The sequence below is a fragment of the Marmota marmota genome, unplaced genomic scaffold (genome assembly GCF_001458135.2).
Source record: "Marmota marmota marmota unplaced genomic scaffold, marMar, whole genome shotgun sequence".
Lineage (NCBI taxonomy): Eukaryota > Metazoa > Chordata > Mammalia > Rodentia > Sciuridae > Marmota > Marmota marmota.
This window is the reverse complement of record NW_026000108.1, coordinates 34896951-34919829: the sequence shown is the minus strand read 5'-3', so window position 1 is coordinate 34919829 and position 22879 is coordinate 34896951. Positions and strand designations below refer to the sequence as shown.

Sequence of the window (22879 nt, the reverse complement as noted above, 5' to 3'; positions counted from 1 at the left end):
CTTTGGATTTCACATTAAGTTATCATAATAGAGAGAGTTAAAATAAGTATCATGCTTCACATTGTCTGAAAAAATGTTCCATGGTATATGATGTAGCACTCACATGTAGAACATTTATCACCTAAACTGTCACTGCAGAGGTATTTTTATTACAGAAAACCACACATACACAAAAACAGACAAAATAGCACTTGAAACTGCCTGTAATTTAGGGAGATTTTTTTTTGGGGGGGGGTAATGAAAGTATAATTCTGGAGATAGATTAAGAACCTGGGTTTTACCTGTCCCTGCAACAAATCTAAGATAATTTGAAAAAGGTATTTAACTGTCTATACCAAAAGAGAAGCCATGGTAGAAAAGAAGTAGTGTTTAAGGAAGAGCATCTCAAATATTTCACAGAAGTTGAATACAGGGAAGATTAAGAGTGGCAAAGAATACCATTCAAAGCCAGAATACTTGGAGGGTCCTTCCATTGACCAGGTCGCACTGAAATCACAGAAAGCCAGGTGTGGTGCCTCACATCTTTAATCCCAGGAACTCAGGAAGGTGAAGGAGAAAAATCACAATTTTGAGGCCAGTGTCAATAACTTAATGAGACCCTGTCTCAAAAGGAAAACCAAAGGGCTTAGGATGTAGCTCAATGGTGAAGTGCTCCTGGGTCCAATACTCAGTACCACAAATAAATAACTAAATAAATAAATAAACAACAACAATAACAAAAAGTAAAGGCATTCACATCTGTCTTGCCTTTCAAAATGTGCAAGCTGAGGGATTCACCCTTATTTAATAAAAAAGTGTGTACCTTATAGATAAAAAGCCATTTCAAACTTTCCTTGGAGGAGTCATTTACTAAACAGGGGCTAAAGAAGGCAGTATAATAAGTACAAGTAAGGTTGCTCTTGTGTCAAAAGTGTATTAAATAAAATTTTGTAGAATTCTTTCAGATTTCTGGGGTCTGCTTAGAATGTGATTATTTGTAGAGACACCATAATCCTATATAGTATTTCCATATTCAATATTCTTTTGCCCGGGGAGTTTGCTGGAACAAATTCCAAAAACATATACAATAAGAAACGGTATTTTATTCTCAGTGCTATTTTGTAAACAATAATTACAAAAGTATTTATTTCATATCTATTTGTATATGACCCTAGGCTGGTCTCTCTGCAACAAATCATAGTCTGGTGCAAAGCTTTTCATACCTACAATCTATACCTATTTATCTGCCCTAGGGTCATGGCTGCTATTAGAAAACATTGCTTAATTAAAACAATAAATCAGAAATGTAAATAACTACTCCCTGATGAATGATACACATTAATACCAACTTGATCTCATTAGAAATCCACTTCCAGCAAGATTTCCCAAGTTAAATTCCCTTTAGCATAAACTCTTTTCAATAAACCTCCCGTTATTTATAAACATAGATAAAATAGACCATTTAGGTTGCCATTAGTATTTGCTTAAACATTGTATTTTCACAGATTATTATTTTAAAATAATGATAAATTCTATTTACTAATCCTTCTTTTCAATCATAGCTTGAACTCATCTTGAAAAAAATATTTCTCGTAACTGGGAGTAGAATGAAATCATCCAGAATATTTAAAAATGCTTATCAGAAACATCCTGAATCCTGCACACAACTGCATAGCACATCAGAACTAGCATTCATTTGGTTGTGAAATTTTCCTAAGTGAATTAGTCAGTTTTTTGTTGCTCAAATCAAAATATTTGAGTTTTAGTCAGCTTTTCCATCACCGTGACCAAAAGACCTGAGAAGAACAATTTAGAAGAAGAAAAATTTATTTTAGCTCATGGTTTCAGAGGTTTAGTCCATAGTCAGCTGACTTAGATGAGGCAGAACATCATGGCAAAATAAGTGGTAGAAAGAAGCAGCTCAGGACCAGCCAACAAGGAAGCAGACTGCCCTGCTCATGAGGGACAAAACTTACATACCCTCAGTGACCTACCTCCTCTAACTACCTTACCTGCCTACAGTAACCATCTATTTAAACTGTATCGGTGGATTGATCCACAATTAAGTTACAGCACTCATAATCTAACCATTTCACCTCTGAACATTATTTTATTGTCTCACACATGAACTTTTGGAGATACCACATATCCAAAACTTAACAACTTGATAAGAACAATTTAAGGAGGAAAAGTTTATTTTGTGCCCATGGTTTTAGAGGTTCAGTCCATGGTGGGCTGACTTCATTACTCTGGGCTCAAGGTGAGACAGAAAGAATGTCATGGTGTAAAGTATGATAAAAGACAGCAGCTCAGCTCATGGCAGCCAGGAAGCAGAAAGCAAGTGAATAAGGAGCCAGGGACAATATATAATCCCAAAGGGCACATCCCCAGTAATTTTCCTCTAGCCATCCCCTACCTGTCTACAGTTACCATCCAGTAATCCAAAGTATTAATCCATCAAATGGACTAAGCCATTTATTAGGTTATAGCTTTCATAATCTGATTACTCACTTCTGAATATTCCTACACTGAATATCCTATAGCCAACACATGAACTTTTCAGGGGATACCTCATAGCTAAACCATAATGCTAAGTGGCCCAGTGCTGTAGATACCAGCCTCCACCTCAACTCTTGGTATGGCTGTATTTCCATTTCACATTCTGAGTTGTGAGAGTTAGGACTTCAATATATGAATTTGGGGGCAATGGACGTATGCAATCTAGCCCATCATATTGTTCATGTCTGGAAAATGATGTATATTAGACACTCAGTGAAGGAAGACTGATGTCAAAATTTAATGCTTATTAATGTCAAAATTAATACATAAGCATTAAAATATCACCTGTTTATCCAAGTCATTTCCAATCTCTTCCTCAATCTGATAAGAAATTTTTTATCTTCAAATCCCTATGACCAATTGCCGCAGTCTGGCTGGGCACAAAATAATCTAGCCACCACAAAAGCCTTGTAGATTCAAACAGTAACTCTTTATTCCCGAACTCTCACTGGCACTCTACACGCACGTTCTGGGAAAATACACTCCCTCCACCGGGCTCTGCGTACCAATACTCTCAGAACCCCGGGAGAACTAAATGGGAACTCCAAAGGAGTGGGCGCCTGAGGCAGCAGGATACGCCCTAATCCTGGAGCCGCCCTATTCCCAGCATGATCCACCCTAAACCCGGAGCCACCCTAATCCCTGAGCAGGGTCACCTTTCAACCCCAAAATGCCATGCGTCATTCCTACTTGGCTATGGCTCTCAGCAACCAATCTCCTCTTGACTCTGATGGTCACTGCCACCAAGTCCTTCCCTCTATATACATAAGTGTACATACTCCCTTCTTGAACCTTGAATGCTTGTGACTGATTTGACCAATAGTATAGTGGAAATGACGCTGTGCCCATTCTGAACCTAAACTTTAAGAGAGCTAACTATTTTGGTTTCATGGCTTTTGAAGCTTTGAGCCATTATACAGGAAGTTCAAGCTACTCTGCTGGAATTATATGCTACAGAGAGGAGAACTGAGATCTATAAATAGTGAAGGAGACAAAGATATCTTTTTAAAATGATTCTTCTTGGTGCATTATAATTATACATAATAGCAGGATTCATTGTGACATGAGGTTACATGCACATAATATAATTTGGTCAGTTTCACTTTCTATTACCTATCTTTTTCCTCTCCTTCCTCTATTCTACTGGTCTCCCTCCTAATTTCATGAGATCCCCCTCTTTTATTCGTTTGTTCTCTCTAGTTTTCACAAATGAGAAAAAAATAATGATCCCTGAGTTGCTGAGTCGGGTCTATTTTGCTTAACATATGCTCTCAAGTTTCACCCATTTTCTGGCAAATGATAGAATTTTATTCTTTTTTATGGTGAATAAAATTTATGTGTGTGTGTGTGTGTGTGTGTGTATCATATTTTCCCTAGTTATCTGTTGATGGATACCTAGGCTGGTTCCATAACTTGACTATTATGAATTGTGCTGTAGTAAACATGGGTGTGCATAATTTGGTTTTGGATACATACTGAGGTGTGGTATAGCTGGGTTATATGGTGGCTCCATTTCTAAAACTAAGCTGCCTCAAACAAATAGCATCTACCTAGAGAGCATGTGGATGAAAACTCTGACTAGAAGAGCTTTATCTCTTGACCCGTCTCCATCAACACCATAACTACTTCTGTTCTCATTAGGGATCACTGAATCCCCTGCCTCCTCTGTTTTACCATCTTGGAGATAGAGTAACATAACTTTAGGGAATAACTCTGCACTAGCTCAGAATATACAATAGGCAGGAAAGGCTGTCTTGTCATCTGTCCTTACCCAAGATGTTAGCTAACTCTGTCCAAAGGGAATTCTAAGCTTCTAAACAATTTAATAAAATTAACATATATTTTAGGAGAGAGTTTTGCTTTTAACATAAAACCAATTTCACATAATTTGAAATCTATTCACTGAAGCAAGCATCCACAAAAATGGTTCTCAAATATTCTTGAACCTGAAATGCCTGAAAAGGTGTCAACATTTCTAGCATGATTTTAATGAGAAAAAAAAAAATAAAAGCAGACTTCTATGTATGGCCAGTCATTGATCACTGTAATGATAGCTAGGAAATAAATTAGCTGATATCATCACTCCTTTGCCTTCAGAAGCAAAGTAATCATAAAGGGACCATGAAAATTTGGTTACATCTGAACACAAATTTTTAAAGAGTGATGATAATAAAAAATGTTTAAAATAAAAGTTTCTTGTTATTGTTAAAAATGGAGGATTCTGAGAAGTTTAGGTTTGCAGGCTGCACTTCTCAACTCTTCATGTCACATCTGGTGTTTGCCTCAGATCATGACATTTTACCCTTGTTCTTGCCACTCTGTTCCAGGGTACCCCTGTGAATCCACTGAGAACACAGGACCCTTATTGTATCCTATTATTTCCTCATGTATGAACCATCTCAAGGGACTGCCTATCCATGTAAGTGTGTCCTGTACCTCATCCTCAAGTTCTTTGGTGACTGGAGCAGCTTTTGATTGCCCTCCATTTGGCATCTGGATGCTGCTGTTTTTAAAAAATTGTTCCATCTTAAAAGAAAACTCTCACTAGGATTCTTTGTTCCTCAGTTTCTTCCTTTTCTTTCACTACTCTTCTTCCATCCTGGGACATCTCCCCAGGCCAGATATCATGATGTCTGTACTGTCCACAGCAGAGTTGTGGTAGGGCAGAGGAATAGGTTGTCATGAGACCACAGAAGACATCTGGAGATGGAATGTGGGGCCTAAGGTTTGTTGAAAAACACTTTCAAGGAAGGTCAAGTGGCAAGTGAATGGGCAAGTAGCACCTCAGTTTCCTCCAGTCCTCCCATTGCTAGAAATTAATAATTTCATTCCTCATATTGGTGATCTGGTGGTGGCCTGTTGGATAAAAACTTATCCTCTCCACAGTGCTCTGCTCTGTAGCAGTTACCATTGGGAACAGAGTTTTCTACCTTATATAAAAGGTGACAGAAGCAGTGACATTATTAGCTTGGTTTGATTTGTCCCATTGTATGACTAGTATTCCAAGGAATACTAGTCATACAATTAGCGGTACCAATACTTGGTGTGTACCTTAGAAAGCAACTTTCTACATATCTTAGTGTCCATGAGAAAAAGCTGATGTCCTTCAAGACAATGTTTTTCTGGACATTCTGCCCTGACAAGCTCCTATTGTTCCCTTAACTTGGCTGTGTTCTTGGGAATGGAGGAAGGTATCTCAAGAACCTCGTGTTTTTCCTCCCAGGATGGCACAGTGTCTCAGACTCTCAACTTCCTACGCCCTTTGCCTTCAGCCAACTTGCTTTGTGAAGTGGCATATAACCTCCGATGCATACAGATTCCTGGTTTTCTTATTTCTTACTGGGTCTGATGGGAAACTGCTGGAAAGTGAGAGAATTACATTATTATACAGAAGAGTTTGGCTTCAAATTAATTAACTCAAAATAACAAATAGATTCTCTAAGCAATTAAGTTTTTATAAAACTGAAACATTAATTATAGACCTTATAAACAAGCAAACAACAAACAAAAATCATGGTGAAAAAAGGCTCGTATACAATTATTCAGAATGGCTACTAACATTTTGGTGTTCTTCTTTCCACTTATTTCTATGTATACAACAGCAAGAATGTGCATGTTCTGGGCTGGGACTATGGTTCAGTGGTAGAGTGCTTGGATTCAGTCCTCAGCACCACATAAAAATAAATAAATAAATAAATAGTGTCCATCTACAACTAAAAAAAAATATTTAAGGGCTGGGGTTGTGGCTTAGCGGTACAGCGCTCTCCTTGCACGTGTGAGGCCCTGGATCCTCAGCACCACATAAAAATAAACAAGTAAAATAAAAGTATTGTGGCCAATTACAACTAAAAAATAAATATTTTAAAAAATTAGTTTAAAAAAGAATAAAAAGAAAGCGCATGTTCATTTATGAAATGCCCCTTAATATTGTAAAATGCACTTTGTATCACAGAATTTATTTTCCACATCTAATTTATATTTTTCTCCTTTTTCAGACAAGTTCAATTTATTTTTAACTTTCCCGTACTGGTGGATATCTAGATTGTTGTGGACCATCAACTGTAACTCTTTATTTAGAATTAAGAAACTAAAGAAAATAACAGTGTAAGGTTCTTGATGTACTTTGACCATCTATGAGAAGAGATAAAGATAAATTCCAGTATAAATAACTGTTTTTTCCTGTACTTGACACACTGATTAGCTTATATAAAAGTTATACTAACAGCATTTACAAGTGACCAAAAATGTTTTTTTTAAGTGACCAAAAATGGTGTGTTTGATCTGATTACTAATAGGATTAAACTTTTAATTTTATAAGTTTCTTAGCATCTATTATTTTGTAAATTACTTGTTCACATTTTCAAAGTCATCTGAACTTTCAATTCTGCGTCGTCCCAACTCTATTTGGCAAATATATTCCCTCTTCCCCATGCCTGTACTCTGTCTTATGTGTTGTGCTTGTTAATGTATTGACACAACTTAGAATCTTTCCCCTGTTTGTATGATATATATGATATATTGAAATAAAAGCTAGAACCCTGGGGATTGTATTTACCAAAATTCCACCAACAAATTTCCAGGTGAGATACTAATAAGTCTTTCATGCAAGATGTGGCAAGCTGAAAAGAAGCAGAGATCAGACTCTCCTGAGTAGTGGTGGTCAATCTTTGTGGCTTTGGCAGAAGGCAAATGGGAGGTTTTTCTACCTTTTGGGTATTCTACTTGTCATTAAATTGCCCCCCTGCACCAGACTTATGGCACAGCTGGTGAACTGTAGTTTTCTGGAAGAAACGTTAGTCAGGCTCCCTGGGACCAGTCATGCTCCTATGCGTATCAGTGCCCTTCTTATCTGGCCCAGGAGGACCTCAGCACTTCCCAGGCAGCTTCTAAGGAGCTATTCTCAGCTTTGAGTCAGTACCTTTCCATTCCTACTTCTTTCGTCAGTCCCTCCTTCTAGTTCCCAGATTCATAAACAGGCCAGAGCCATTTGTGTGGAACTCATAGGCAGAGGCATGATTCTTGCCATCTGCATTGCATCCATCTGACAAGTTCCCAGTGCCAAGTTCAAAAGGAGACAGCTCTTGTCCCTTGTTCATGTTATTATAGTCAGTGAAGAAAGCCCTGACTGCTATTTCCAGTTTGGCTTGTTCTAATTGACCATCTAGATATGGGATTGCTTGACCAACTCCCCTGGGTTGTAAGGTCCTGTGTTAGGTCCCTTAAGGAGATGGTGGTCAGCAAATGTGGTGACTCAGGTTCTGTAACAAGGAGTCTGTGCTTAACATTGTTGGCCATCAGGATTTATTGAGAGTTTCATACAGAGAATTTGTTAAGAATAACAAACAAAATTTTCCTTAAGCAATTTTAAGAAACTCATCACACTTAAGACGTTCCTGAAACATTGTGCTGAAAAAACCTATGAGTTTTTGGAGGTTCCTTGGTGACCCTGTGAATTTAAAAAGCAGGGCTAGGGGAATATGGAATATGAGAGACAAGATATGACTAAAGCCTAGAGCTGACGACCTTGCCTTCACATTCTTTGGTAACCAAATAAATTAAATTTAACAAATTAAAATAGCAATGCTATACTGTTTTCATTTCTAAAATTAGCAAAAGTAAAAGTGAATGTTAATACTTAGGAGGGTATGGTGAGGTGGGCACTCAGTTGCAATAATGTAAATCACCATAAACTCTCTGGAAATCAATTTAACAATACGTGTCAAGAGCCTTAAAATGTGCATCCCTTTTGACCCAGTAATTCCACTTCTGTGAATCATAAATGCAGACAGTAATTATCATCACCAACTGGAAAACAAAATGTCAACAGTTTATGTTGCTGTGCAGGATAAATGAAATAATGCTTGAAAATATATATAGCATTGCCAGGACATAAATGAGTTCAACAAATGTTAGGAAACATTCTTCTTTTACATCTTGTGTAAAAATGCTAATGTATTAAATAAGCAAGAGAGCAAACCACAGTATGTGTTCACTGCTCACTATTTGCCAGGCTCTGCTAATCGCTGGACATATAATAGTGAATGCTGAGGGCTTGGTGATTGTCCTTGTGATATTTGGTCTAGTACTGAAACCAGACTTTAAGGAAATAAATAAATCTTCTAAAATACACACACACTCATCACACCTAATATGAGTGTGTAATCATAACATGCACTCACATAATGAAGGAGATGGTCATGATATTGTGAGAGAAATAAAGGAGAGATCAAATTTAGAGAGGCTGGGCAGTACCAGTACTTACAAATCAAGCAAGATATTTTTAAAGCAGTTTCCTGATAATTACTGAACTGTGTCCTTCCAGACTTGTATGATGAAGCCCTAACACTCAATGTAACTATATTTGGAGACAGGACCTTTAACAAGATCATTAAGGGTAAATGAGGTCAAAAGGGTTGATAGGATCCCATTCCAATATGACTGGTAGCCTCATAAGAAGAGGGAAAAATAAAAATGTGTCATATTTCTCTCTGCAGGTTCACAAAGGGTAATGAGCGAACATATGAAATAGCAAACAGGAGCAGTCTAAAACTGACCTCACCAGAAACCAATCTTGCTGGTCTTGATCTTGGAGATCCTGCCTCCAGAACTCTGAGAAAATGAATTTCTGTTGTTGAAACCCTTCAATGTGTACAATTTTATGACAGTCTTAGCAGACAAATACAGACTTGAATGATGGGTGGAAATGCGTATGTGCAAAAGAGCATTTTAGGGGAGAGGGAACAACACACAGAAAGTCCCAGAGGCTGACAAGAGCTTGGTGTGCTTGGACAACTGGTTCTGATGGACCTGAATTCAAGCTGTTAGGTATATGATGTGATTGAGATAAGGAGAAGAATCCAATGTTCTAATGCTAACCACATCTGAGGCTCTAGTAACCACAAAGTTCAACCTTTGCATGTTACAGATGTCAAAAACACAGAGATGCAAGGATAGTATTGGAGATTAATAGGCAAACCTCACCCTAGCTGATGTCAGGCACATTTAAGAACACAGGTCTCTACCCCAGGTACATGTATGACTGCACGTATATCGCAGCTCTATGTCATATACTACCAGAGAAATTAAAAGCTGTGTTCATTTGTGTACAATGATCCAAAATGCATTCATGTATAACTAATTAGAGCAAATAAAAACTTAAAAAAATTTTAAAAAGAACCCAGGTCTCCCTTATCCCTTACAAATGCCTTAAAACAACCTCATTAAACCCCAAATTCTAGTCTCAAAATTGGGCTATGGTACCGACAATGGCTTCACAGTGTCTGAATAATTTTAAGGAAAACACAAACTGCAAGCTACCAGCATTAACTGTCATTTCTCTTGTTCATTGTACTTGCTGTTGTATTCTTAGAAGTACTGACCAAGCACTGTTTAAAATTCAAGTTCTGCAGGTCCTGATCAGTTATATATTATGTGTTTCACATTGCACTGTAACCTTCAATAGTTTTCACTTTCATAATTGTAGTAATGATAATAAAAATGTGTATTTATTGAGAATTTATGTCCAATAGGTGGCTAAGTGTTTTATAAAATATTTCACTTATGAGGTGAATGTTTTTATTACCAATAGATGAAGAAATTAAAGGAATATGTAGATAATTTGCCCAAGTTTGCCCAGCTTAAAAAAAAATGAAGTTGTTTGCTGGTAAATGTTTAACAACCTGTAAAAGCAGAAGGGAGCTCTGATAATATATACTGAATATTGTGTCACATCAAAATTCATACACTGGAGTTCTAGCCCTTAGTATGGTGGCATTAGGACATGAACCCTTGGAAAATGATTAGGTAACGAGGGCAGAGTCTCCATTAATGGGAATAGTGCCTTATAAAAGAAAATAGAGAGCTCCCTTGCCCCATCTATTGATACGGAAGGAGGCTCTCACAGGACACAAATCTGCTGGGCCCTTGATTTTGGTCTTCCCAGCCTTCAGAACTGTGAGAAATGACTTCCTGTTGTTTATAAGCCACCCATTCTATGGTGCTTTATTACAGCATCCTGAACGGACTAAGACCTCTGATCTGTAGCATTTGAATATTTCTGTGAGGTTAATATAACTGCCGTGGTTGATTTCAAACTGCAAAGTGTTGTCACTGAAGAGAAACTTAGGGACAGATGCGTCATGTAGCACTCCATTCCATTGTATTGAAGTATTGTGACCATCAGTTCTCCCAAGTCTTGGCTTCAGAGTATTGAAGTATTGTGACCATCAGTTCTCCCAAGTCTTGGTGACAATGATCAATCATACCATTATACAAATGTGACTCTAGAGTTCATACATTTAAGAACTGTGCTATATTTTCTCTCTTTGCCACTAAGCATGAAAACTGGCACAGTTGGCACAACCTGTCAGGGGTATCCTCCCATATTCATCCTTCCCATAGGAAAGTCCACTTTCCAAATTCTCATCTCTTGTACATTCACAAAAGATGCTAGTATCTGTGAGTGTGCCTGGGTTGGGATTACACTGGTTCCTATTACATGCAGTTAGCCTTTGGGCCAAGACTTCAGACTACTGAATGTTGGGGCTTGCGAATATTTACATCTAGTGTTAAACCTTTCTTAAAATGTCACAAAATATTAGCCTGAGCTCTGCTGTGAGGTCATAAAAATAGACTCTTTCATGCTTGGAGTACAGCGACATTCAGTGTCCCTTCCAAGTGGGTGGTGACAATAAGAGTGGCTAGAGGCAGATCTTGTGCCCTCAAACAGCTGGAAGCCATCAGTTAAAGCCTTGATGCTGGAGACCTGTGGTTGTATGAATATATACAACCAGGAAAGGGACCGTTTTCATTAGAGACTCCCTAGACTGTCTGGGGAGGAATCCTTGAAAGGTCAGTCTGAAGTCCATCATACTTCTGATAAACTTTAGGGCCTTTGTTATTTGGAACAAATAATGGTGCTATGATTTAATAGTTGTCTTAGTCTTGACTAGGAACTAATGTTTATATTTGGCTAAGTTTATATTTGACTAAGATCCTTGAAGGCAGATCCTTTTTTTTTCTTCTTCTTCTTACCACAACTATTTTAGTACATTGTATCTGGATTGTATTGGCAAAGTCTCCTTCCTCAACCAAATTTTAGTGAGGCTGTCTGATCTACCTTTTTGGAGCGGCACCAACCTTTCCCCAGTTTTAGCAAGAATCTTCCTAATTCAGTTGACCAAACTTCCACCCTCCATATTTAAATACACATGATATCTTATCAAATTTCTCACCCTCCTCCAACCTCTAGATGACATCTGATTGCTGTTTTGCCTTCAGCAAGAATCCAGTCTGCTGCAGGACCTAACATTGAACCCACATTCAGGAATGCTTATCTTGCTCGTTGTGCAACAGGGAAGTCCTAACACAGAACATTATGTTTTGGGACAAAGTGCTGTCAGAACACTGGCAGATGCAATTTCCTAGCTCCTTTGACAAGAAGTTATCCCCCTGTTGGTGCGGGGTCAGGCTATGTGGTAGTTTCTGGACTCTTGGTGTCTTGACTTATGTATGTATCACCTCTGGCCTACCCTGACTGTTATATGTAAATTTGCACATACCCACTATAAAAGCTTCCAAGTTCTCATCTCTTTTACAGTCACAAAAGATGCTAGTAGCTGTGAGAGTGCTTGGGTTGGGATTACACTGGTTCCTACTGCATGCACTCAGCCTTTGGGTCAAGGCTTCAGAGTATTGAATGTATGCAATAAAGCAGATGCTGTTCTCTGAAACAGTCTCTGAAGGGGTTTCTCTGCACCCTCAAGCTCCCTACAGTGGATGTTAGAGGGAAAAGCCTCTCAGCACAGATCTAGACAGTTTAGCAAATTCCTTCTTACCCTGTTTTCTTTCAAAAATTTTCTATCCACTGTCCCTCCCCACCTTGATTCTTGGCTATAAATCCCTTCCTGTTCTTGCATTAGGAATTGAGGCCAGTTCTTTGCTGAGTTTTCTTATCCCACATTGCACTAATACCTGAGTAAAATCTGCTTTTGCTACTTTAACTATTGTCCAGCTCTATTTTTTCTTTAACAGAGTTAAATAATTATTTATTGAGTAGAATTGAATAACATCGTGATTCACAGCAATAAAAAACACTGTAAATAAACATTATTCTGTTCTATTCCATTCCATTCCATTCCATACCATTCCATTCTTCTCTGTTCTGTGTGTGTGGTACTAGGGATCAAATCTAGGGCCTCTTCCATGCTAGGCACATGCTCTACCACTGAGCAACACTCCAGCCTAAAAGCATTACTTTAAATTTCCTAAAATTCCAAGATGTCTTCCTTCCTCTAAAAATGATCTGCAAATAATGGTATTCCCCAGCTTTTTAGGCTGCGTTGATACTTTCTGAATCACATATGCTGTTTAGTGTCTTGTGAATAACACACTCATGCAGAAGCTCTGCCTATATCCCTGAGTTTGCAAATTGAATGTTGGTGGAATATTCTGAAGCTTGAATGAGAACTGAAGTGTCTTCATCGATCAGTACACCTTTTAGAGAGTGCATTTCCTGTGTCCTGCTGACCCTGTTGGCAAGATCTCTGTGTGAATTATGAAGAGTACTTACACAAAAAGCTGCTTCTTTAATTGGTGAGCTTCATTTCAATGGTGCCAAGGTCTCTTTTTGGCTGTAACAAATGTTGGATTTGACTCAGTCAAATTTAATATTTCACTGGGAATGATGCAAAATGATGCCTCTCCCAATTTGGGGTCAATATCAATGATGCCTCTATCAAGAAGATTCTCCTATCTTCAGGAAGCTATTGATACTATATTGTGCTGTTAAGTATCCTTTCAATAGTCTACTTCATAAAAGTATTCATAAAAGTTTTAGTCTTAGATGAAACAGAGATAGCAGTGAATCCTAATCTCAGCATATATGTGAAACTAATAGCTACAAATTTTAAAATGTCTCTGCTCAGTGCTTTATTCTGTTTTAAGATGGACTGTGAGACTCTGAGCATACAAATATTAGGGAATAGGCCAATTGATATTAAACTCTTCAATGTGTCCCAAAGCTTTTATTTAAAGCATAGATTCTGCTCAAATTCCATAAAGGAGATAATTTTCAGTTTTATCATGTTCTATAGTCTAGCTTGCTTGTTAATGGAATCTTGTTTTCTTGATAAAACCATGATTTTATTATCTTGAAGACATTTAGGGGGTATTGTGGGGATTTAAAATACTCCTTATAGATGATAACAAGTGCAAAGTGGAGATCAATGCATACATTTTATAAAGAATTTCTCATAATTTTAAGGAGATTGCATTTGCATGAATTAGCAGTTGAACCTGACAAAAAACATGTTTACTTTCAGAGGAAGAAGGTGGGGATCAACTTACCCCATATATGTCAACAGTCAACCTCAATAACAAATGATTTTTAAATCAAACAAAACTACACCAAGCATTCAGTCTGGAATGCTTTAGAAACATAAATGATAAATGTTCCTAAAGTGGTACTTACAAGGAAGACACTGAAATACTTATCTGCTTTTTATGAAGAGAATGCCCTGGGTTATGCAGGATTAATTTTCTGTTTCCTTGCTTTAGTCAAGTAAACACTTCCTTAAAATGAGCACTTTTAACTGTCTTCTGGTTTAATTCATAGATGTGAACTCAATGTCTTAGAATACTAAGGAAACAGAGAATGTGCATATATGTATATGTTTATATTCATATTTTTACAGGCTTCATCTTTTCCAAAGTCATATGCTGAGGAATTGACAAAATCATTATAAAGTATCAGGACGTGAAAACTGCATAATGTGGTATGAATGGCCATAGACAATTTGTGTATATAAAACATAAAAATATATTAAATAATATATTTTAAAACTGCTTAATAAAATATGTATATGCTGTAAAAATTTTGGAATGTCAGCAACTAGAGGGCCACTGATATAGTAGAAACAAATTACTTAGTGTTTATGTTATTTGAAAAACTTTTTTGAAATATGGTTGTTATTTTAAAATAATGATATTGTTCATTGAAAATATAAATATGCAAATCTTATATCTTAATTTCAAAATGTGTATGTTGCCGATTCCAGAGGAAATAGAACAGGAGAGAATAAAAAGACACTGAGCCCAGGTACATATGCTATAAATTACACAGTCTAATGTGTTTGAGGGCTTAAAAGAAAGAAATGGCTCCTCCCCATAAAAGACACACAATCTGGGTAGAGCATTTTCCTAGCACGTGTGAGGCACAGGGTTCAATTTTCAGCACTGTATATAAATAAATAAAAATCCATTGACAACTAAAAAGTATTTTTGAAACAAAGACATACAATCTACATATCATATTCTTGCAAATAAATATAAAATTATGTATCTATTTACATGAAATATACAGTATATAATGACCTTCCTGTTGCTATTCCTATGTAAAAATGACCATCAAGGCCAAGTAAACATGATGATCTTCCTAAAGTGATACTTCCAAGGGTAATATGTTAGCTTATTCATTGATGTTGATGAATTGCATAGAATTCTGGAGATGTTGTAGTTAGGATCTTTTAGTTGAAACATAGACTCACTCTAGGTGTCTTAATAATGAAAAATTTATGGCAAGGAAACACTTAGGGCAATTAGAGAGGCCAATATCAAATAGGAGTCCAAGAATGGAAACCATTGTGCAGCTGGCCAGCATACAAATGGAGCTTGATCCAAGGCAGCACTGACAGTCTCCACAGCAGAAGTTCATGAATTGTCAGGAGCTTGACAGTGGTACTCTGTTCTTTATGTTGTTGACTTCCATGCTCTTTTCACTTATCTTCTGACTGCTTCCTCTAAACTTTAGCATTCTATGGCCTTTGTGACCTCAACTCTATACTGCCCTCGGCTCCACCTAAATCTCACATAAGTCTTCTTCTATTTCTCCCATAAACTCTAAATTTCAGGATTAATTGCTTAAAATTTATTCTTCATTTGACAGAATGTTCGAGATATATAAACTTATAAGACCAAATAATATTTCTAGTCTGGTTGGGCAGATCTTTCTCATCAAACTAATTCAATGAACATCAACTGGCCTATGAATTGGTTGCTTTTTAGGCCAGATGCTCCCAGTTCATATAACTAGGGCAAAACTCATTCATTTTGTCTTCCCCTTATAGGAATTTGAAGATACGATAAATGTTACGATTGACCAATGACTAACTAAATGACCTATAATCAATAAATTCATTAAAGGATTGAATGGCCTACTAAACTTCTAGAATTTAAGCCAGTAGATTTAATATATGCTTTAACATTCTACAATATTTCCAAATAGTCTCCAAATGGATGGATATAACCTCCCACTACCAGATATAATAGAGCTTATTTTCCTACCCTCCTACAAATTTTAATAAGATTCAATACAGAGCTAACTATAAAGAAGATTACCTTATTTTTATATTTTCTAATACTATATTAATTTGTATTTATTTGATTATTAAATTAAATACACTTCTATGCCAGGTTTTTGAAACATATGAGTGAATTTTTCTCAGGTGCTTGGTTTGTCTTTTCTATTAGGGTGCTTATTTTTCTCATTGATCTTTAAATATCCTAAAATATTGGAGTCAAGCTGGCTTTTGGATTTTGTCAGTTTGTCATTTGCTTTTTAATTTTGGTCAGTGTTTTTTGACATACTTTAGTTTTAAATTTTTATTTGTCTAGTTCATCCCTCTCTTTTTCCTAATTTTGCTTTTGCTAAGAAAAACAAAGTTCTCTTCCTTTTTAAAATTATGAGAGCAAAGTACTTTGAACTGTGGCTTATAGACTACCTCTAGCAGAATCACTTAAATTTGCTTATTGAAACTTTAGAATCCCAGTGCTCTAGTCCAGACTTATTGTAATAATTGCAAATGAGACTGAAATAACATATATTTTTAAATCAAGAAAAAGAGTTGATCCGTTTGTATATTACAATTTGACACAGTTGATGTATTTTCTAGTACTTCTTAAGGACTGCAGATTGCTTTAAAATAATTGTAAGAGGATATTACGTTTTATAAAAGTGCTGCAAAATAAATGCATATAAAATAAATGTGAAAGTGATCTTCCAATACTTTTTGGGGAATATGAAGATTATTATTAACTAGTTTGCTTTGAATATTCAGGATATGTTCTATCACACTGAAATTTTTACTTTATCTTACAAATTTGGATTATTTAATCATATAAACAGTCATAGTATACTTATATAGCTATTATTTAACAGAGACACCTAATAAAAAAAAAAAAGCCTGAACCATGAGTTCTTTGCACAATTTAAAAATACCTCCAGCAATTTTACAGATTATACATCAAGCAATGTTCCAAAACTAATTATCAGGATATTTAGATATACTTTATTGTATAAATCTCTTGATGTAGGTTTCTTTACATTATTTAAAAATTCCAAAGGAAATACTGCAAATTATTCATTATAACATGCTCTGAACATAGTACTAAGGCTGTTCATATTTTATTTTCTGACATGCCCAGTTCTTTGTATATTGTTATAAGGCACACGTTACTTTTAAAATTCTAGTCTTGTGCAGTTTGATCTTGTTCATAAAATTTTCAAAAGACATTGAATGTCCTCAGAAGTGGCAGCTTTACCTTAATGCAAATGTTTATGTTAATATTGAATGACAGTTTATCTTATATCATAGCTTCCCATATATTATTGAACCTGACTTTGAAGATGAGCAGGCTGTCCAGTTCCATTGTTTGACCAGAAAGTAACTTACAGTCATTAGGTACAGAGCAATGGATTATTTCTTTACATTTAAATGTAGAATTTTGTTAATTCATTTAGTACTATTTTAATTGGATTCTGTGGTACTGAATTCCAATGATGTATTAACATAATAAAATACTTTCTCCTAAAATTGTATCTTGATCCTAACCTCTAGATATGTTAGAATACATGGTATTTTGGTTTTGTGGCCTTTCTGACAATTTACAGATTGCGGAATTTATATAAAAGATAAACAGGATTATTGCTTTGTACTCAATATCTATTTACATGACTCATTCCTTGGACTCTTCTGTGTTAGTGCTTGCCCACTAAGTAAAATCTCATCCAGCTCCATGAGCTTTAGGTTCAGCTGTATGCCAGTGACTCCTAAATATTCCAGGTAATTCAGGCCTGAGTAGTAAGTGCTATATTCCCCTTGAATCTAGCAAAGGACCCCAGTGTGACCCCTCTCTGGGAGCATTGCTGAAGAGGCAAAAGATTTCCAAGGGGGTTTCTAGATGGAAGCAACATTGGAGCTCCTTGGAATTTTTTTGCCTTTTGTGGGAACAACTAACTGGGAATAAAGCCAACATGGGGACAAGCACTGCTAAGAGGTGGGTAAAGATGGATTTTTAATTAATTCACTTGAGCATGTGAGTCCAAACAAGCTTACTCCTGGCCTTTTAAGTAACCTTTTTATTCATATAGGCCAAAATTTACCTTTACTTACTTAAGCCACTTTTGATTGGGTTTCAATTCCTTGCAAATAAACCAGTGACATGGAAAATGCTTAAGTAACAATATAAAAATCCACATACATTAAGAATTTTTAGTATTATCTCAGATATTAAAATGTGCAAATAGAAAAAAATTTAAATGAAAACCGAATGTAATTTTCTTTGTCATGTAGAATAACCATTTTATTTAGTGACTTTTTTTGATCTTCAGATTTTCTATAATAAACAACTGTATTTATAATAGTAAAGAGTTCTGAATCTAATTTTATTGAATAACTAAAATTTTATTTTATGAATTTTGTGTCTTCTTAATATACTTTGTGCTTGAACATGACTTTGCTTGAGAACTCAATCCATTGGATTTATTTTTACCAGATGCATAATTCTGAATTCATTTCAAATGACAAACATAAAACTGTCTAGTAGCTTTTATCCCATACTCACAAAGATATATATTTTCTATTCTAATTGTGAATTTTTAAAAAACAATCTGTACCTCTAAAAACCTAAATTTCCTTTTCCTGTAGTTGCCTATAGGTTTTTTATTTTTCCTTTTTTTTATTGCTTGTTTTGGGATATTCTTGTGCATATACCTTTTGATTTCCATTTGCCTTTTAGAATGTAACAGCATGAATATACTGTTACTTTAAGTGCATTGGAAGCAATAACTTGTGGATATCAAAATGAATAGTTGTGATGGAAGTGGACAGTAATTGCTACTTTAAGTGCTACTCCTACTATCTATGTTAAAAAAAAAAATCAAGTTTCTAAGCCTTTGTGTTTTGAAAAAGATTGGAGAAGCCACAATCATGATGTGTATTGGTTCCTATTTTAGCTGCCACCTACAATTTATCCACTCTTATCTTAAAATATAATCCAATATTGCATAAACTTTCAATAGATAGAAATAGAAATCTAAATAGATAGAAACTGTATTATTCATTTTAAGTGGTGTTTTTACACTATGTAATATTGGAAATTTCCATACATGAGTGGTTAATACATAAAAGAATATGGAGCATTAATAAGCATGAGGCATTTAGATGTTATAATGCTATATAACAACTTATTGTAGTACTGGGAGAAGAATTTTATTTAGCTTAGAAGTTACTTCTAAGCAATAAAGTACCAGAATTTACTCTTCCTATCAACCAAAGCTCTTCAGTTAGGTAAGGAAAGAAACTATCTCTGAGTATTCTCAGGTGGCTGTTTATTAGTATTTGGAATAATTGCACTTGGAAAAGAATTGTACCCATGAAAATTTTGCAAACTACAAATCTATATTAGAGTTATAGAAAAACAGTTGCAAAAGTTTCTGCATTAAAGTTAGCTTGGATCAGTTCCCTGAGATCTGTATAGAAACTCTTTTGCTCTTATAAAAAGAAGTAATTAGCCTGACATGAACCAATTTTGGAATAGAACAAGGTTAGTGGGTGGTTTAAGAAAAAAAGGGGGTAAAAATAGCACTAGCAGATCTGGACCAGACCTAGGACAGAAAGATCCCCTTGAGGATTCCTAGCCAAATCTCAGTGTATCTTAGAAAGTGAAGTGGCTGATCATTTATACTAGAACCATAACTAGTCTTAATTATTCTTATATTACTTGTTTTTATTGTCTTAAGACCACATGGTTCATTTCATTGCATATGTTCAATCTTCTCTCTCTTTTCCCAATTAATAAAGCTTCAGGGATTGTTAAACTAACCAGGAAGAATTTAAACGCATTCAAACTTCATAGAAAAATATATTTAAGATCCTAGTAATGTCTGGCATAGTACTCAAGGAGAAAGGTGATTTAGACATACATTTTCTCTCACCTGCAGGCACCAAAGTAGTATAATGCAATAAGTTAAGTTTTTTAAAAGGACATTATGAAGCCTAATTAAAAAACAGGTAGTCAGTGTACACAGATAAATCAGGCCAGATTGAAGAAAACAGACCAAACTGGTTTGGGTCCAAAGATTGGAAACCTAAATGTTGCCAAATGATTGAATCTTTTTAATTAATTTATTTGTTCTAATTTGTTATACATGACAGAATAATGCATTTGAATTCATAGTTAATGTTCCCAAAGCCTGGCCTATACTGCCCATCCTAAGGAATTGTTAATGAAGCAACTCTGAACAGACTGGGATCTGCTAATTAATTCACCCTGGGCTCCCTTCCTGCCCTGATCACTCTTCCCTGGCCCCTCCAGCCCACCTGTTTCCCACCTTTTGGCGGTCCCACAGAGCATCTCATGGACCTAGTCATTTACATAGGAAGGGGAGAGATAAGGGGAAGAGATCAGGAGAACAAAGAAAGCCTAGAACATATAAAAAGGCAGAACACCCTCACTTCTTGGGATAGCAGGATACCAGCTATGGCCCCTTCTCCCTCCTGAGAGAAGTTTATGGTACCCCTTTTTAAATAAACCCTGCTATATATGCTTGCTCCAGTGTGCTTCTCTAATGCTATACTTCAACATGTGAGGAAGCAGAACTCATCACCAGTAACTGGTGGTATTGATTATATTTCTTGTACATTGGAAGCCTGGACTCAGACTGATATAGATGGTTTGTAATGATTTTGTTATATAGTCACCTAAAGTTTGAGATTTATGATTAATAAGTTTTTCTAAACTTCCTTGAGGTGTCTATGTGTGTTGTTTTTGTAGTTGTATATTTTTAAGCTGTGTTTCAAATATCTTAGCCCACTTTATTATAATGCCTACATCTTTTTAAACAAAAATGTATGTGTATATTTTTAAATTCTATTTTTTCTCTCTCTTTAAGTAAATCTATTGGTTGGACTTTTTTTTTTTAAAGAGAGGTACAATTGCAAAAGAAAGATTAGGAACTGAACCAACAAACCAATTGCTGAATCATTATAAGTGTTCCCCTACTTTGAATATCACTGTGACTTTAAAAATTTCAAAATATACTCTTGAAATCATATGATGTCTTTTCAAAAGTAAGTAGAACTCACTCCTTGCAGCAGTCATGGCAGAGAGAAATAAGATAGAAACTGGGTCAAAATCTATAATCTGGGTACTTTTGTAATGTTAGTGAGCCAGAAATGTCAAAAATTATTACATACTTCTGAGTTTGCCCAAAGCAACAAATCTCTGAATCCCAGTTTGTATTTTGCCAGGCTCTGTGTTCTCAGTTTCTTTACTCTCTTCTTGTAGCTAGTGCATAGGGGATATGACCTTAGCTGTTTTAGAATTTCACAGCTTTCTGTGGATCTCTTTACAGATAAAGTAATTTTCTCTGGGTAACTTTGTGGAAGATGAAATTCTCTATGGTAGCTAAACATCAGGTTTTACCAGAGTGATGGCCATTGCTTTTATTTCCAACCATTCTTTTCCTAATACCTTAGGTTCTATTTTATGAAATATTGTAATTTAATTACTTTGATAATGTAAAGAATAGCGTTACCCTAGATTAGATAGAGAGAAGTGATGGGAGGGGCCGGGAGGGGTTGGGGAGATAGGAAGGATAGTAGAATGAAACAGACATTATTATTACTGTGTGTATATATGTGACTGCATGATCAATGTGATTCTGCAACCTATATACTCAGAAAAATGAGATATTATATCCCATCTGATTCAAATGTATGATATGTCAAGCTCATTGTACTGTCATGTGTAACTAATTAAAACAAACAAACAAAAAAGAATCTCCTTTCGTTAGTTTTTGGTCTCTGATTCTTGTAATGCTTTAGCAGTACATTGAGCTTAATTAAATATACATAATTTTTTTTCTCTTGTACACTATCTCTTGTACACTATCTCTGTCTCCAGTAGGAAAGATTTATGCTAAGTGATACTGTAGAAAAGTGTCTGAATCCATTTTTCCCTCTTTTCTAACTATTTGCAAATTTACAGACAAAAATCAGTTCATGTATCCTTATAATTTTTCATCTTTCAGTTTAGATTTTCTCTCTTTTTAAGTCTAAATCCTCTTAACACTAACTCCATTGCTTCATTTATCTTTGCAGGGTAGCCAAAAACTGAGTGTTTTATTTCTTTATGTAAGTGGATTGAGAAGTTTTCAGTGACTGTAGGCTAATTTTATTAACAGCACTGTCTAAACAATGATAATTCCTCCATTGCCTCTTCTGTGGATGTCATGTCTGTGCATAAAGGGAGAAAGTAACTGCATTTATTTCAAAAAGAGTAAGGCTATTTTGAATATTTTATTGCAGCATTCTTCTTTCAGAGTTTTATATGTTTACTTTATTCTAGAATTACTTAAATTTGTATTTTGCAAAACCTAAAGATCTTGTCAAAGAATTTCTGAACTAGAGTATTAAAATGAAATTACTCAATGTGTATTACATTTATTTCCCTTTAATTGAGAGAAAATTCAGACTAGGACTGAATGAAAAAAAATTTCTATTGGTAGGGACTGGAAATTTTTTCTAATAGCATCTTTTTAATTATCTTTATTGTAAAAGAAGTGGATCTGAATACAGCTTTGATTGGTAAGAATTTAAGGGAAAAGGGATGGGGCAAGAGACCAGGGGAGGGATGGAGACTTAAGGAGAGTCCAAGAGGGTGCTGGATGGGATACTTCCTAGGCCAGATCAAGAATAGTGGTCCCATAGATAGGAATGGTGGCCACAAAAAATGCAGAAATCTGTAACCTGAGGGAAGAACCAGTGAGGGATAATATTCTGCTAAAAGTTGCTCCAGTCAAGTGCTGAGGAACTAGAGGGGGCTGACTCCAAATAGCAAGCATTGGAGTGCCACACACGGAAGTGCTCTTGATCATGTTATTGAATTTTGTAGTTGCTGCTGTGCTTTAATACTTCATCCAGTCTTTCTCAGGAATAATATCAACATCCCATTGGAGTTATCTAAAATCCAAGTTTGGGATATACACTTCAGGCATTTCAGT

At 35.7% G+C, this 22879-nt stretch overlaps 1 protein-coding gene across 5 annotated transcripts in view; it reads left to right on the top strand.

The window, feature by feature from the left end:
• The window catches only part of Yipf7 (Yip1 domain family member 7), a 94575-nt gene that overhangs the window by 41221 nt on the left and 30475 nt on the right, over positions 1–22879 (top strand). For 3 of the 5 annotated variants that reach the window (XM_048784423.1, XM_048784426.1, XM_048784425.1), the window contains exon 7: positions 4866–6288. The gene's annotated coding sequence lies outside the window, so the exon portion shown is untranslated. Of the gene's footprint in view, positions 1–4865; positions 6289–9032; positions 16177–22879 lie in introns of those variants that run through there. The other 2 variants (XR_007341072.1, XR_007341073.1) reach the window with 2 other exon arrangements.